This window comes from Danio rerio, chromosome 11, assembly GCF_049306965.1.
Source record: "Danio rerio strain Tuebingen ecotype United States chromosome 11, GRCz12tu, whole genome shotgun sequence".
NCBI lineage: Eukaryota > Metazoa > Chordata > Actinopteri > Cypriniformes > Danionidae > Danio > Danio rerio.
Window position 1 is genome coordinate 45698871 of NC_133186.1, and position 15804 is coordinate 45714674.

The following is a 15804-nucleotide window of genomic DNA, read 5'->3' on the forward strand; positions in this document are numbered from 1 at the left end:
AAACAAGCAAAATAATCTGCCAATGGGGTAAACAAAATGATCTTACCTCAAAAGAAAAAACAAGATTAATTTGCTTACCCCATTGGCAGATTATTTAGCTTGTTTTAAGGAAAAGCTCACTTAATATTGGCATATTATTTCTCAAAACAAGACTATATGTTTTGCTTGTCTAGAAATTGCTTCTTGATATAAGAAATTTTAGATATTTAGACTAGAAACAGGACAAAAAATCTAAGCAAGAAAAGCATGTTTTGCAGTGTAATTTTGAAGGTGCGATGCAGACTTTAGTCAAACATCAGCACAAACGGTCCTGTCACTTATGAAATGAGGTCTCTCCTAATAAAAGTAAGGCCAAGTATTGGTAAAACTACCATTCCCTATAGCTAAAAAGTGAAATCAACTTTACGTCTGTGACACAATCCCAGAGAGACTCTGATTGTGTTTGGTGATTGGTTATTGCATGTTGGTCTAATTTGTAGTTGTAATACAGCAGATTACATTTGGACTAGTACAATAAAGAACTACAACACCACGAAAACCAAGCAACAACAACAAAAATACATTAAATGAGTATTAGATGGTAACTTTAAATGGAAATCTGAAAAATATGACCTGTTAAAAAGCATTTAAGACCTAGAACAAAAAATTTAAGACTTAGATTTTAAAAATGTAAGACTTTTTAAAAGTTTTTAAGACCCAGCGGAAACCCTGTATCTAATACATATGATTAGTATTATGATTAATTATTTATTCTGCATCTGAAACAATCCACTCAGAGTTATTCCCATCCCTGGTAAAATTAAATGCAAGTCTTTTCGCCAGACAGGAGTTTCTCTTACCATTAGCATGACGCTCCTCCTCAAAATGGCGTCTGATTATCCACACACATCATGCACGTCCACAAACAAAACAAAAAGTCTACTGAGAAGACACTAACCATCTCCCGGACCCCCTAAATAATAAGATCCATCAGCTCATGCAGGACATTAAACACTATTGTTTTTCCTGAGAAATGTGTAGAATAGACTGTGGTGCTGGAGTGGGCGTGGCCTGTCACCTGTCATTATCCAGCTGTCAGTCAAACCGCACACAGGGGTCACTTAGGTCAGGTGCACACTTCAGGGTCAAGGAGGGCTCCAAAACATACATCTTTACATGACATGGAGTATACATGCAGTTCAGTGAGGCGAGCAGATCGTTTACATACTGTACATCTGGCCTTCTGGACACTGATGAAATCACACACCATTCATGCATTATTATAGTTTGTGTAAAGCACGTTATATTATCATTGTGTTGGAAATGTCCTTTATATGTAAATGTGCCTTGCCTTACAGTTAATAGGGTCAGAAGTGCATGTGCAAATATACCAGAAATATTTCAGCTAAAGGGTGGGAAATATGCCAGCCAAAAAGGCTTCACGAGTTAACACCAATGACTGTAAAAAATATGGACGACGCGACAGCCCTTTTCCCATTGAACGCCTTGAGGGCAAAACACCTGCTTGATGGGCACAAACTGTCGCAAAAGACTGCTGAAATTGGAGCCTTGACATGCGCAGAAGGACTGTCTGATGGAGCCAGAGGAGGAGCCGCGAAAATGAGCGGAGTCGAGCTTCCAACCAAACGCTTTATGTAAAATCAACTACGCCCCCCGAACTGCTCAGCATGCGTTTGCTGTCATATCAACACAAATGGATGTAATAACGTTAACAAATATGAGGGTTTTATATATTCAATCGCGCCAGCTCCGGGCCGCAGCGCATAACCTACTCGCGGTGTCGCGGGCTGATTCCGGCTCACATGCGGCAGCGCCGGCTCGCTCGGCCGCCGCATCTGGCTCGATTGACTCGGGCTGGAATCGGGCAGTGAGTCCAGGCATCCGGAGTAGGTCCAGCAGAGGTAGTCAGTCTGAGCTCTGAGGGGTAAGTCTCCGGCAGGCGAGAATCTAGCCGGAACTGGCCCGAGTGTGTTTTGCTATCTGGGTGGTTAGGCGTGTATTACCAAACTAAAAATGCCCTGACCTTAGCGAATAAACAGAGTTCCACCAGGACCATGTATGTCAGAAACTGTAGTTTACTGCTGAACTCATTTTGTCATGGTAAAATAACACAGAAATCGAGTAATAACACTTCAGTCTTCTGCCGAAGCTCAGACGCGCTGCTTTGAGAAACTGTCAATCACAGCTGTCAATCACGATGACACGCCCAGCATTAAATTACTGCTAAAAACAAACTGTTTACACAAATGAAGATCTGCACCTATTTCAGCACAATAACCAGCGCCTTAATCCACCAGAACTATCTTTCGGGACATTTTATTGCAAGTGTAATTAATTTTTTTATTTGGGCTCAAGTCTCCTTCATTAACACGGAGGAGGCGGGCTTTATGACTTGTACTGCAGCCAGCCCCCAGGGGGCGATCTAACGGCCGAGACCTTCACTCAAACGCAGGCTTGCGGCACACGTGGTTAACACTCACAGATATTTGACTGAATAGAACAGGGGTTTTCAAAGTGTGAGGCGCGCCTCCCCTGGGGGGCGCCAGAGCATGTCAGGGGAGGCGCGGGAAAAAATATGATATAATAAAAATATAATTAAGTTTAATTATTATATGTACTTTTTATTATATTGAAACGTTTTAATTAAACAAAGCTAAAAAAAAATAATGTCTAAAATAAGAAAACCTTATTTACCCAGAAGGCCATAGCTGTGAATTCGCTTCTGTTTGGCAAGCCTGCCAATACAGGTATATGCCTGCTAACACAATGGATCGGTTTCTGAGACCCCCTGATTCAAAGCCTTCAAGTTCAGGGCTTAAACCCAAAAGACGACGATATGATGATCAGTATTTGAGTTAAGGATTTCCGTGGACAGGACCAGCTGATGAACCACGACCTTTATGTGTGGTTTGTCAAGATGTTTTGGCTAATGACAGCATGAGACCCGCTAAACTTCGACTGTTTTGACTGGGATGAACAGTTCTTGGATCTGTTCTATTCATATTGAACCATCATCCTAGTTTTAAAAACGTTATATTAAAATACTTGTTATTACTCTGTAAATAATTGCACTTTCATGCAAATGATGATAAAAGTGAGTTAACAGTCTGACATCTGTCTGTGTCTTTATATATATACACTGTGTGTATAACTAGCCCAGCTGCAGATCGCTCCACCGCTCAGATTTAGGTATGGGGTTTAACAGTGTCGAGTTGGAGTGGTGAAGAGGGATGCTGAAGTCGAGTGACAGAGATGTGACGTGTTTGATTGGATAATAGAATGATTGTCAATAATGAATTAGTGTAACAGGTATGAAAATTATTATTCGCTTTAAGTATAGAATTACACAAAATATGTGTTTTATCTAATGTGTTAGTAAGTATACCTGAGGTGTTTGTTAGTGTGTGTCTTCTCCTTTAAATGTCTAAGGGAGCTCACGCTGTTTAATTTCCTGTTTTGCGCCCGCCTCTTCCCTTTCTGCACTGACTATGCATGGGAGAGGTGGGTGTCTGCTAAGCTCCAATTAATCTTTAATCATCTTTACTTTATAAATAACTTTTAAAGCTGGTTTTCATGTTTAAATAATATTTATACCTTTATTTTTCACATATATTTCATTATTTTTGTGTTATCACTTAAATTGAGGTTTTGATTGACTTTAGCCTAACTGAAGCATGTGAATGCTAAAATGCATTGCACTTTCCTTTTAACAGAAAAGCTGTAAGGGCGAAGACACACTGTAAAAGCTGTGCTTTTTGATTTATTCTCAGTGAGTAAAGAGCCGTCACAACTGCAGATCCCCGACTGGTTATTCCTTAATAAAACAAAGAAAACACAACGCAGAACCGGTTACATTAGCCTCGTCAAAAGTGATCATGCTTCTCCCGAAATATGTTTATAAAACATCACTTGATTAAAGAAGAAACAAAACATTTATTTAGATTTAAACATACACAATTATGTATGTGCAGTTAAGGGCAAAACTATTCGCCCCCCTGTTTATTTTTTTCCTCAATTTCTGTTTGATGGAGAGAAGATTTTTTTTTTCAGCACATTTCTAATCACAATAGTGTTAATAACTGATCTCTAATGACTGATTTATTTATCTTTGTCATGATGACAGTAAATAATATTAGCCTAGATATTCTTCAAGACACTTCTATACAGCTTAAAGTGACATTTAAAGGCTTAACTAGGTTAATTAGGTTAGCTAGGCAGGTTAGGGTAATTAAGTTATTGTATAGCGATGCTTTGTTCTGTAGACTATCGGAAAAATATAGCTTAAAGGGGCTAATAATTTTGTCCTTAAAATATTAAAAAAATAAATAAAAACTGTTTTTATTCTAGCCAAAATAAAACAAGTAAGACTTTCTCCAGAAGAAAAAAAATTATCAGACATACTGTGAAAATTTCCCTGCTCTGTTAAACATCATCTGGGAAATATTTAACAAAGAAAAGAAAATTCAAATGGGGGCGAATAACTCTGACTTCAACTGTGTGTGTGTGTGTGTGTGTGTGTGTGTGTGTGTGTGTGTGTGTGTGTGTGTGTGTGCTGTGAGAATATTAAACCAGAGCATCAAGACAAACCTAATAGGATTGAGATGAAGAAGGAAGAGCAGATTTAATACTCATATAAATCTATTACAGCATCAGAAGCTCAGCCTGTGTGTGTGTGTGTGTGTCTGTGTGTGTGTGTGTATGCACTAGTTTGTTGTGGGTGTGCGAGTTCAGTGCATCTTAGCTTGTATGTAGTTTGTGTGTGTGTCAGTCTATATGTACCAGTATGAGTGTGTTTGTATCTGTGTGTATCAATGTGTATATGTGGTTGTGTATCAATATGTGTGTATTTATGAGTGTATATGTATCAGTGTGTGTATGTGTGTGCGTGTATGTGTTTTTGTATCAATGTTTGTATTTATGAGCGTAGAGTTTAGTGTGTATTGTTGTGTGTTCAGTGTTTGTGTGTGTGCGTGTGAAAGAGATTGTACGCTTGTGTTCGGTGTGTGCAGGCTTTCTTGTGTATAAGTGTACATGTACAAGTATGGTATCAGTGTATGTGTATCTGTGGGAGTGTGTGTGTGTGCATGTGGTTGTGTATCAATGTGTGTGTGTGTCGATGTGTATCAATGTATCTGTATTTATGAGTGTATAAGTATCAGTGTGTGTGTGTATATGTGTGTGTGTCATTGTGTATCAATGTATGCGTATTTATGAGTGTATATGTATCAACGTGTGTGTGTGTATATGTGTGTGTGTCATTGTGTATAAATGTATGCATATTTATGAGTGTATATGTATCAATGTGTGTGTGTATATGTGTGTGTGTCATTGTGTATCAATGTATGCGTATTTATGAGTGTATCTGTATCAATGTGTGTGTGTGTATATGTGTGTGTGTCATTGTGTATCAATGTATGCGTATTTATGAGTGTATATGTATCAATGTGTGTGTGTGTATATGTGTGTGTGTCATTGTGTATCAATGTATGCGTATTTATGAGTGTATATGTATCAATGTGTGTGTGTGTATATGTGTGTGTGTCATTGTGTATCAATGTATGCGTATTTATGAGTGTATATGTATCAATGTGTGTGTGTGTATATGTGTGTGTGTCATTGTGTATAAATGTATGCGTATTTATGAGTGTATATGTATTAATGTGTGTGTGTGTATATGTGTGTGTGTCGTTGTGTATCAATGTATGCGTATTTATGAGTGTATATGTATCAATGTGTGTGTGTGTATATGTGTGTGTGTCATTGTGTATAAATGTATGCGTATTTATGAGTGTATATGTATCAATGTGTGTGTGTGTGTATATGTGTGTGTGTCATTGTGTATCAATGTATGCGTATTTATGAGTGTATATGTATCAATGTGTGTGTGTGTATATGTGTGTGTGTCATTGTGTATCAATGTATGCGTATTTATGAGTGTATATGTATCAATGTGTGTGTGTGTATATGTGTGTGTGTGTGTCATTGTGTATCAATGTATGCGTATTTATGAGTGTATATGTATCAATGTGTGTGTGTGTATATGTGTGTGTGTCATTGTGTATCAATGTATGCGTATTTATGAGTGTATATGTATCAATGTGTGTGTGTGTATATGTGTGTGTGTCATTGTGTATCAATGTATGCGTATTTATGAGTGTATATGTATCAATGTGTGTGTGTGTATATGTGTGTGTGTCGTTGTGTATCAATGTATGCGTATTTATGAGTGTATATGTATCAATGTGTGTGTGTGTATATGTGTGTGTGTCGTTGTGTATCAATGTATGCGTATTTATGAGAGTATATGTATCAGTGTGTGTATGTGTGCCAGCATAGTTATAACTGTGTGTATATATATATGTGTGTGTATGTGCTTTAGTATCAATGTGTGTGTGTGTATATGTGTGTGTGTCGTTGTGTATCAATGTATGCGTATTTATGAGAGTATATGTATCAGTGTGTGTATGTGTGCCAGCATAGTTATAACTGTGTGTATATATATATGTGTGTGTATGTGCTTTAGTATCAATGTGTGTGTGTGTATATGTGTGTGTGTCGTTGTGTATCAATGTATGCGTATTTATGAGAGTATATGTATCAGTGTGTATATGTGTGCCAGCATAGTTATAACTGTGTGTATATATGTGTGTGTATGTGCTTTTGTATCAATGTGTGTGTATTGCTTTTGTGTGTGCGTGTTCAGCATGCAGTACTTGTGTGTGTGTGTGTGTGTGTGTGTGTGCGAGAGATTGCATGTGTGAGTTCAGTGTGTATAGGTTTTCGTGTGTGTAAGTGTAAATGTATCTGTGTGTTTGTATACATGTGTGTATGTGCTTATAAATCAGTGTGTGTATTTATAAGGGTGTATGAGTTTATGAGTGTAAGAGACTGTACATTTGTTCAGTGTGTACGTGTGTGTGTGTGGTTGTGTATTAATGTGTGTGTATTTATGAGTGTGTACTGGTGTTTAGTGTATACTGTTTTATGTGTGTCTGTGCATCAGTGTGTGAGCATGCATGTGTGCATGTGTGTGTGTCTGTGTATGCATGCAATGTACTTGTTTTTGTATCCCAGCGGGGACTTAAACAGCTTTAAGAGTCCATACTGAAATATAAAAAGTCAGTGTGTATCAGTGTTGGACCAGTGGGTGTCTATGTGTATCAGTAAGTGTTTGTGTGTGTATAAGTATAAGTGTATGTGTTTATGCGAGTGACTGTTTACTCTACATCTCTGACTTGTGTAAGATGTTTTGATGCTGCAGGTCATGTGACTTGTGAACTCAGAGTCAGAGTTCAGTCAGTAATGGTGACCCGTCGGCTCCTGCTGGCTGATGCTGGAAGCACACTATATAGCTCACTATTAAACGGGCAGCTGTCTTTAAGAACGGACATCACAGCAATGATGATCATTTATGGAATTAATACATATCTCCAGTCTGCTCTAGTTCAAGCAGAACAGGAGAATTTCAGTAGTTTGAAGAATATAGAATATCTACACTCCCGGCCACTTTATTAGGTACACCTGTAATGGTGTGGGGGATATTTTTTTGGCTCACTTTGAGCCCATTAATACCACTTTGAGCCCATTAATACCAATTGAGCATGGTGTCAACACCACAGCCAACCTGAGTATTGCTGCTGACCATGTCCGTCCCTTTATGAGCACAGTGTCTCCATCTTCTGATTGCTACTTCCAGCAGGATAACACACCATGTCATAAAGTGTGAATCATCTCAGACTGGTTTCTTGAACATGACAATGAGTTCACTGTACTCAAATGGCATCTACAGTCCCCAGATCTCAATCCAATAGAGCAGCTTTGGGATGGGGTGGAACGGGAGATTGGCATCATGGATGTGATGCAACTGTGTGATGCTATCATGTCAATATTGAGCAAAATCTCTGAGGAATATTTCCAGTAGCTTGTTGAATCTATGACATGAAGGATTAAGGCAGTTCTGAAGACAAAAGAGGGTCCAACCCGGTACTACAGTAGTAAGGTGTACCTAATAAAGTGGCCGGTAAGTGTATATCGTGGTGAATGAAAATATTGCAAAGTCAGTTTTCTTCCAATATCATGCCCTAGTATTTAACTATTGCACAAACACTTAGTATTGGTGTTAATAATACTTTTTAAACGATACTATAAGGTTAGGTAATGTATATTTTTATCATGAAAAAAGGTACTCACTGCTTTACTCTTATAGTAGGAACTTATAAAAGAGAAACATACCGCAGATTTAAGAGCCACAAAAAAAGTCATTCTGTTTAATTATTTATAAATGATCTCATTAATTTAAGCCAAAAATAAATTTATTAAGAGTATTTACTAAACTCTAAACTCTTTCTTCTGTTCAACACAAGACAAGATATACTAAAGAATAAAAATAGCAGCTGCTGACATCCAAAAATACTGTATATGTCAATGGATGGTTTTTTTTGCAGAATATTTTAACAGAAAATGTAACTAAGAATTGTTTATCTTTTGAGTGAACTGTGCCTTACTGTCCACAAACAATATATAACCATAAATACTAAATGTATAAAAGCCACACTGGTTTGTTGTTTCCTCCATTGAGAAAGTCGTCTGCATGTTAGTACTGCAGGTCATGTGACAGGGTGAGTGGGCGGAGTCTCAGTCCTCTGACATCACAGTGTTTATGTGTGTCAGTGTGCGACTCTGTACTCGATGTTCTGACTCTGCACTGTTGTGTAACAGCAGATTATTTCCACTAATGGCACATCCACTTGGCCGCCAGTGCATATGGGCAAAAAATAAACTCAAAATCAGGCCAGGTAAAAAAAAAAAGTTAATAAATAAATAAATAAATCAAAAGTGATTGTGCGGCTGATAAATAAGGGCTGGGTTTTTAACACTGCCTTTATTATTATTAATTTTAGGAACTTTTAACATGTACTGAAGAAAGCAAAAGCATAGCTGTAATGTAAAATGTAAAATTATTACTTATGTTTAAATACCTCATTTTTAACTTATTTTAAGTCCAAAGAGAAATGGACCATTGTTATTTTTATTATTATTATATACTGTATTATTTTGTTCTGAACAGCAGTAAATAACACTTCAAATATTAGGAGTTTTCAGGTGATTTTCTAACTTAGTAATGTTTTGAAATGGATGAATGCATTAAAATCGTGATAACCGTGAAACCCTGATTATTCCTCAGACTATAATCGTACAACCAAAATCTACAATCATGGCATCCCTTTACACTACAGACAATTTATTTAATCAATTCCCCTATAGCGCATGTGTTTGGACTGTGGGGGAAATCGGAGCACCCGGAGGAAACCCACACCAACACGAGGAGAACATGCAAACTCCACACAGAAATGCCAACTGGCACAGCCGAGACTTAAACCAGTGACCCTCTTGCTGTGAGGTCACAGTGCTAACCACTGAGCCACCGTGCCGCCACTGCTCATCTTCCATGTCTATAATCAGGGCTGGTTTTAGCTGCTAAACAATCCACGGCAATCTCCGATCGCAGCACACAGATTACAGTGTTTATTTGGTAACAAAGGCCCACAATGGACTCTCACTACAGCCGTCTGGAGGAAGATTAAGACATCATTAGCGCTCAGAACCAGCTGGGCTCTGAAGGAGGTCCGACTGAGCGGCGTTTCAGACAGGATTCAGACTCAACAAACCCAGCAGGTTCACTGAGGAAGAGTCCGAACCGCACCATCTGCACAGCCTACAAACTCAAACTATTATTTTTGCTGCTTGTTCAAAATACTTAGCTGCAATGAGCTGAATCGACACAAGTCTGGAGATTTTTTGCAGATAACTTAATTGTTTACGTTCAATCAACTTAAATAAAACAATTAAGTTAGCAACATGAAGGAATTATGTGAAACTCAGAATTTCCACACTAGCTGGTGCTCCCTGCATGCTGACACATGACTTACACTGTAAAAAAGATCCATAAATTTGCAGTTTTCCATATCTTATGATTAATGTTTTTTATTTTTCCCCATTTATTTATGTTTTTAAATTGCATTATGGGAGCTTGATCTTGCTTCCAACAACTTTTACCCTTGAAGAGTTAAATAAAGTGTGCATTTGTGCTATATTGTCTTGGTTGGTGTTGTATATTACGCTACAAAAGTCTTGTAATAAACTGCAGCACATTTACTGTTATTTTACAGACTTATTTCTCTAGATAAGGGTGAGGCAGTGGTGCAGTAGGTAGTGCTGTCGCCTCACAGCAAGAAGGTCGCTGGTTTGAACCTCAGCTCAGTTGGTGTTTCTGTGTGGAGTTTGCATGTTCTCCCTGCCTTCGCGTGGGTTTCCTCCGGGTGCTCCGGTTTCCCCCACAGTCCAAAGACATGCGGTACAGGTGAATAGTGTAGGCTAAATTGTCCGTAGTGTATGAGTGTGTGTGTGTGTGAATGAGTGTGTGAATGTTTCCCAGAGATGGGTTGCGGCTGGAAGGGCATCCGCTGCGTAAAAACTTGCTGGATAAGTTGCCGGTTCATTCCGCTGCGGCGACCCCGGATTAATAAAGGGACTAAGGCGACAAGATATTATCTAGATATGCCTAGAAATTATTTATTATATTATTTGAAACTACTAAAATGTCAATAAAAGTCACTTGGTTAAACTGTAGAGGTGAATTTTCAACATCAAAAGTCGTCAGAGCAGAGATCAACATCCCATAATGCAATTCACAACCAGAATTAAACAGAAAACACACCCTACAACAACCACCCACTAACTAATGCTCCCTACATGGTGATCACCAGTTACAGTAGTTAGTCAGACAACACACATATACACTTTACCGGCCACTTTATTAGGTACACCTTACTAGTACCGGGTTGGACCCCTTTTGCCTTCAGAACTGCCTTAATCCTTCATGTCATAGATGCAACAAGCTACTGGAAATATTCCTCAGAGATTTTGCTCCATATTGACATGATAGCATCACACTGTTGCTGCAGATTTGTCGGCTGCACATCCATGATGCCAATCTCCCGTTCCACCACATCCCAAAGCTGCTCTATTGGATTGAGCTCTGGTGACTGTGGAGGCCATTTGAGTACAGTGAACTCATTGTCATGTTTAAGAAACCAGTCTGAGATGATTCACAGTTTATGACATGGTGCGTTATCCTGCTGGAAGTAGCAATCAGAAGATGGAGACACTGTGCTCATAAAGGGATCGACATGGTCAGCAGCAATACCCAGGTAGGCTGTGTGTGGTGTTAACACCATGCTCAATTGGTACTAATGGACCCAAAGTGTGCCAAGAAAATCTCCCCCACACCATTACACCACCACCAGCAGCCTGAACCGATGATACAAGGCTGGATGGATCCATGCTTTCATGTTGTTGAGGCTAAATTCTGACCCGATTATCCGAATGTGTCAGCAGAAATGGAGACTCATCAGAGCAGGCAACGTTTCTCCAATCTTCTATTGTCCAGTTTTGGTGAGTCTGTGTGAATTGTAGCCTCAGTTTCCTGTTCTTAGCTGACAGGAGCGGCACCCGGTGTGCTCTTCTGCTGCTGTAGCCCATCCGCCTCAAGGTTGGACGTGTTGTGTGTTCAGAGATGCTCTTCTGCAGACCTCGGTTGTAACGAGTGCTTATTTGAGTTACTGTTGCCTTTCTATCAGCTGGAACCAGTCTGGTCATTCTCCTCTGACCTCTGGCCTCATCAACAAGGCATTTGCGCCCACAGAACTGCCGCTCACTGGATGTTTCCTCTTTTTCAGACCATTCTCTGTAAACCCTAGAGATGGTTGTGCATGAAAATCCCAGTAGATCAGCAGATTCTGAAATACTCAGAGCAGCCCGTCTGGCAGCAACAACCATGCCACATTCAAAGTCTCTTAAATCCCCTTTCTTCCCCATTCAGATGCTCTGTGTGAACTGCAGCAGATCGTCTTGATGTCTACATGCATAAACGCATTGAGTTGGTGCCTTGTGATTGGCTGATTAGAAATTAGCTTTAACAAGCAGTTGTCAGGTGTACCTAATAAAGTGGCCGGTGAGTGTACAGTTGAAGCCCTCCTGTATTATTAGCTCCCCCTGTATATTTCCCCCCCCCCCCCCCCCCCCCCGATTTCTGCTTAACAGAGAGAAGATTTTTATCAACAAATTTCCAAACATAATAGTTTTAATAACTCATTTCTAATACCTGATTTCTTTTCTCTTTGTCATGATGACAGCACGTATTTGACCAGACACTGTTCAAGATACTAATATTCAGCTACTAGTGACATTTAAAGGCTTAACTAGGTTAATTAAGGTAGTTATGGTAATTAGGCAAGTCATTGTATAACTGGATTTCAGTGATATATTTTTCCGAATGATGTTATTTTACTGAATGCACTGTTTCATAAGCCAGTCTTTAACAGTTGCTGTGTTTGACTGAACTATAAACCCACACAGAACAGGTTTCAATGTTCTCCATCCAAAGTGTTTTCAAAACAAGGACTAAACCCCATTACATAAGGAAACGACTGCGCAGGCATCAGAATGAATGTTTTATAACCTGAATAGAGTCATGCTAATATAGGAAGTGACACATACAGACAAATGCATAATTCATAATCCACGATTTGATGGAAGAGCATCATTTACAGTATACTTGATCACGATCATGTCTTTTTTTGTAGTGCATTTGATTGATAATGTGTGCATTTGGAATGGATTTAACACAGTATATCCAGTCTGACACCTGTGGTTAATTAATTATAGTATTAATTATGATTTACAGTCTGCCTATAATACTGTCTGTGCATTATTGGCGCTTGCATTGTCTATGATTTTCCGCATTTGTGAGCTTCATCGGGAGGTCGGCATCTGTCTAATTTGGCTTTATCTCGATCGATTATCCACGATCAAGTTTAATTGGACACATAATGTGATGTCAACAAAAGAAAGCAGTTGTGTCTTAAGTCTGCACGATTATGTGGTCAGTTGTGACCCATTTCTTTTGGCGTAACGTCCCGCCTGCTGAGAGCCGGAGTAAACTCATTGACCCGCCAGACGGAGGAGCATTTTTACACCCTTCCAGGGGAGTTTTGACATTCATTCGTGAACTGTGAGATGTTTTATTTCATTTAGTTTATACTTTTGGGGAGCTCTGAGAGAACTTTAGTACTAAATTAAAGAGTTGTCAGTGCAATACACACACGTTGTAAGTGTTGAAATCGTTTAGAAACTGCTGGTAAATTATAAAAAATACCATGTCCTTTGTCTTAAATTTCATTACATTTAAATATTAAATGAGGGATAATTATTTTGACTTCCACATTTGTTAAATAGAAATTTTAAACACACTACCTGATAAAGTGTTGTGTGGATCCCAGTTGTAAGAGGAACAGATCATAACTTGACTTCTAGTTGATCATCTGAAGTGTCAGAAGGTGGATTTCTCTGATGGATCATCTGTTGATCTGCATCTCAATCATCACCAATACTGCAGAAGACCTACTGGAACCAGCATGGAGCCAAGATTCTTACAGAAATCAGTCAAGTTTGGTGGAGGAGAAATCATGGTTTGGGGTTTATTCAGTATGGGGGTGTGCGAGAGATCTGCAACATCAACAGACTGAGGTATCAAGACATTTGTGCAGCCCATTACAAACCACAGGAGAGGGACAATTCTCCAGCAGGATAGCGCTCCTCATACTTCAGCCTCCACATCAAAGCTCCTGAAAGCAAAGAAGGTCAAGCTGCTCCAGGACTGGCCAGCCCAGTCACCAGACATGAACATTATTGAGCATGTCTGGGGTAAGATGGGGAGGAGGTGTTGAAGATGAATCTAAAGACTCTTGATGAACTCTGGGAGTCCTGCAGGAATGCTTTCTTCACCATTCTGACTTTATTAATCAGTGATGTGAGTCATGTCAGAGATGTATGGATGCAGTCCTCCAAGCTCATGATGGAGTCAGACACAATATTCATTCTGTCTCCACTGCAGCAGGACTTTATATTCTATACTGGACATTATTTCTGTTCAGTGATGAGTCGTCTAAGCAAAGTCAGAGCTTACTGCCCTAATGAAATCAGTCAAAATCAAGACATGATCAGATTTTATTGTGCCCAAATAAGCAAAATCTAGAGGCCCTTGCCTTTCATATAAGCCACTTCTGAAGTCAAGTTATTATTTCTTGTTCCTAAAACTAGGATAGGCGACAAGACTTCTGTCAGGTAGTGTATATTTGGTGGATACATCATGCTCGAGGCTCCCTTGAGCTCGGGGCTCTCTCCCGGGACAGCGTGCCAAATAAGCTTTCGATAGATCATCAGCTGAGTGTGCACTCTTGAAATGACTTTTTAAAACATTATGAATGGTTACCCGACAAAAATCACCAAATATTTCACATTGATGCAATTATACTAAAGGAGGTTTACTTGCTGAATTAAAAAAGCTGGAACTATCAGGAACTCTGATTTGGAATCAGTATTTCAATGGTCATTTCCTTTTTATCTGTTGTATTGTTTTTCTGGGGGCAGTGGGTGGCACAATCGCCTCACAGCAAGAAGGTAGCTGGTTCGAGCCCCAGCTGGGTCAGTCAGCATTTCTGTGTGGAGTTTGCATGTTCTCCCCGTTTGCGTGGGTTTCCTCCGGGTGCTCTGGTTTCCCCCACAGTCTAAACACATGTGGTATAGGTGAATTGAATAAGCTGAATTGTCCGTAGTGTATGGGTGTGTATGGATGTTTCCCAGTGATGGGCATCCACTGGATAAACGGTGCTGGATAAGTTGGCGGTTCATTCCGCTGTGAGTAATAAAGGGACTTAGCTGAAATAAAAATGAATGAATTGTTTCTATGGATAGTAATATAATGCTCTCAGCTCTTGTCTGAATCTGGCGTCCACACAAAGGCCTTGTGTTTAATTCCTGGTGACGCCGAGTTTGTTTTAATCCTCGAGTTTGACAGCAAACACCACAAACATGGATTTACTCCAGCAGGCAAACAAACACAGTCTAATCACGGAAGAAAAGGTGACGACAGACTCAAATCTATTTCTGAAAATGCTCTGTATTAGCAAAACACTCATCAGATCACATTCAGCAGCATTACAGATTAAATCTGTTGTGGCGTTGTTTATTTTGAATGGATCAGTGGTAAATTTGATTTGTTTGACTGATATTAAAAGCGTTCGCTGATAAGGTTAACATTACCACACCGCAGCAATGCAGATTATCACAGCGGGGAATGAAACGGCTCTTCAGTCAATGACGCCAATGGAAGATCATCAACAATGATATTATAGTCTGATCCACAGAACGCACCAGTGTTAATCCATTCACCGGTTCAGTGTTTCTGCAGCCTGGAGCACTCTCAAGTGATTTTATTTGTACATAGAAAGCAATTTAAATGCACGTGTTCTGCTTTAATGCTTGGATGTATGGATAATATAATGCTCCAACAGCGTTTGGTGTAGCAGATGTTTGTAAAAGATGGATCAGCAATACTTATTCTGAGCTAGAAAGCAATACGTGATCATACTCAGTTTGATTCTATTTGAAAATCTAGAGAAGAATTTATGGAGTAGTGGCAAACAATAAAGCTTTTTTGCTATATAAATTATTGTTACACTGAATGACATTTCAGATATTTTTCATCACGGTAAATAAAGTCATTGTTAGGAGAGAAAAATATAAACATCAGACATTTTAGTCATTCATTCATTCATTTTCTTGTCGGATTAGTCCCTTTATTAATCCGGGGTCGCCACAGTGGAATGAACCGCCAACTTATCCAGCAAGTTTTTACGCAGCGGATGCCCTTCCAGCTGCAACCCATCTCTGGGAAACATCCAC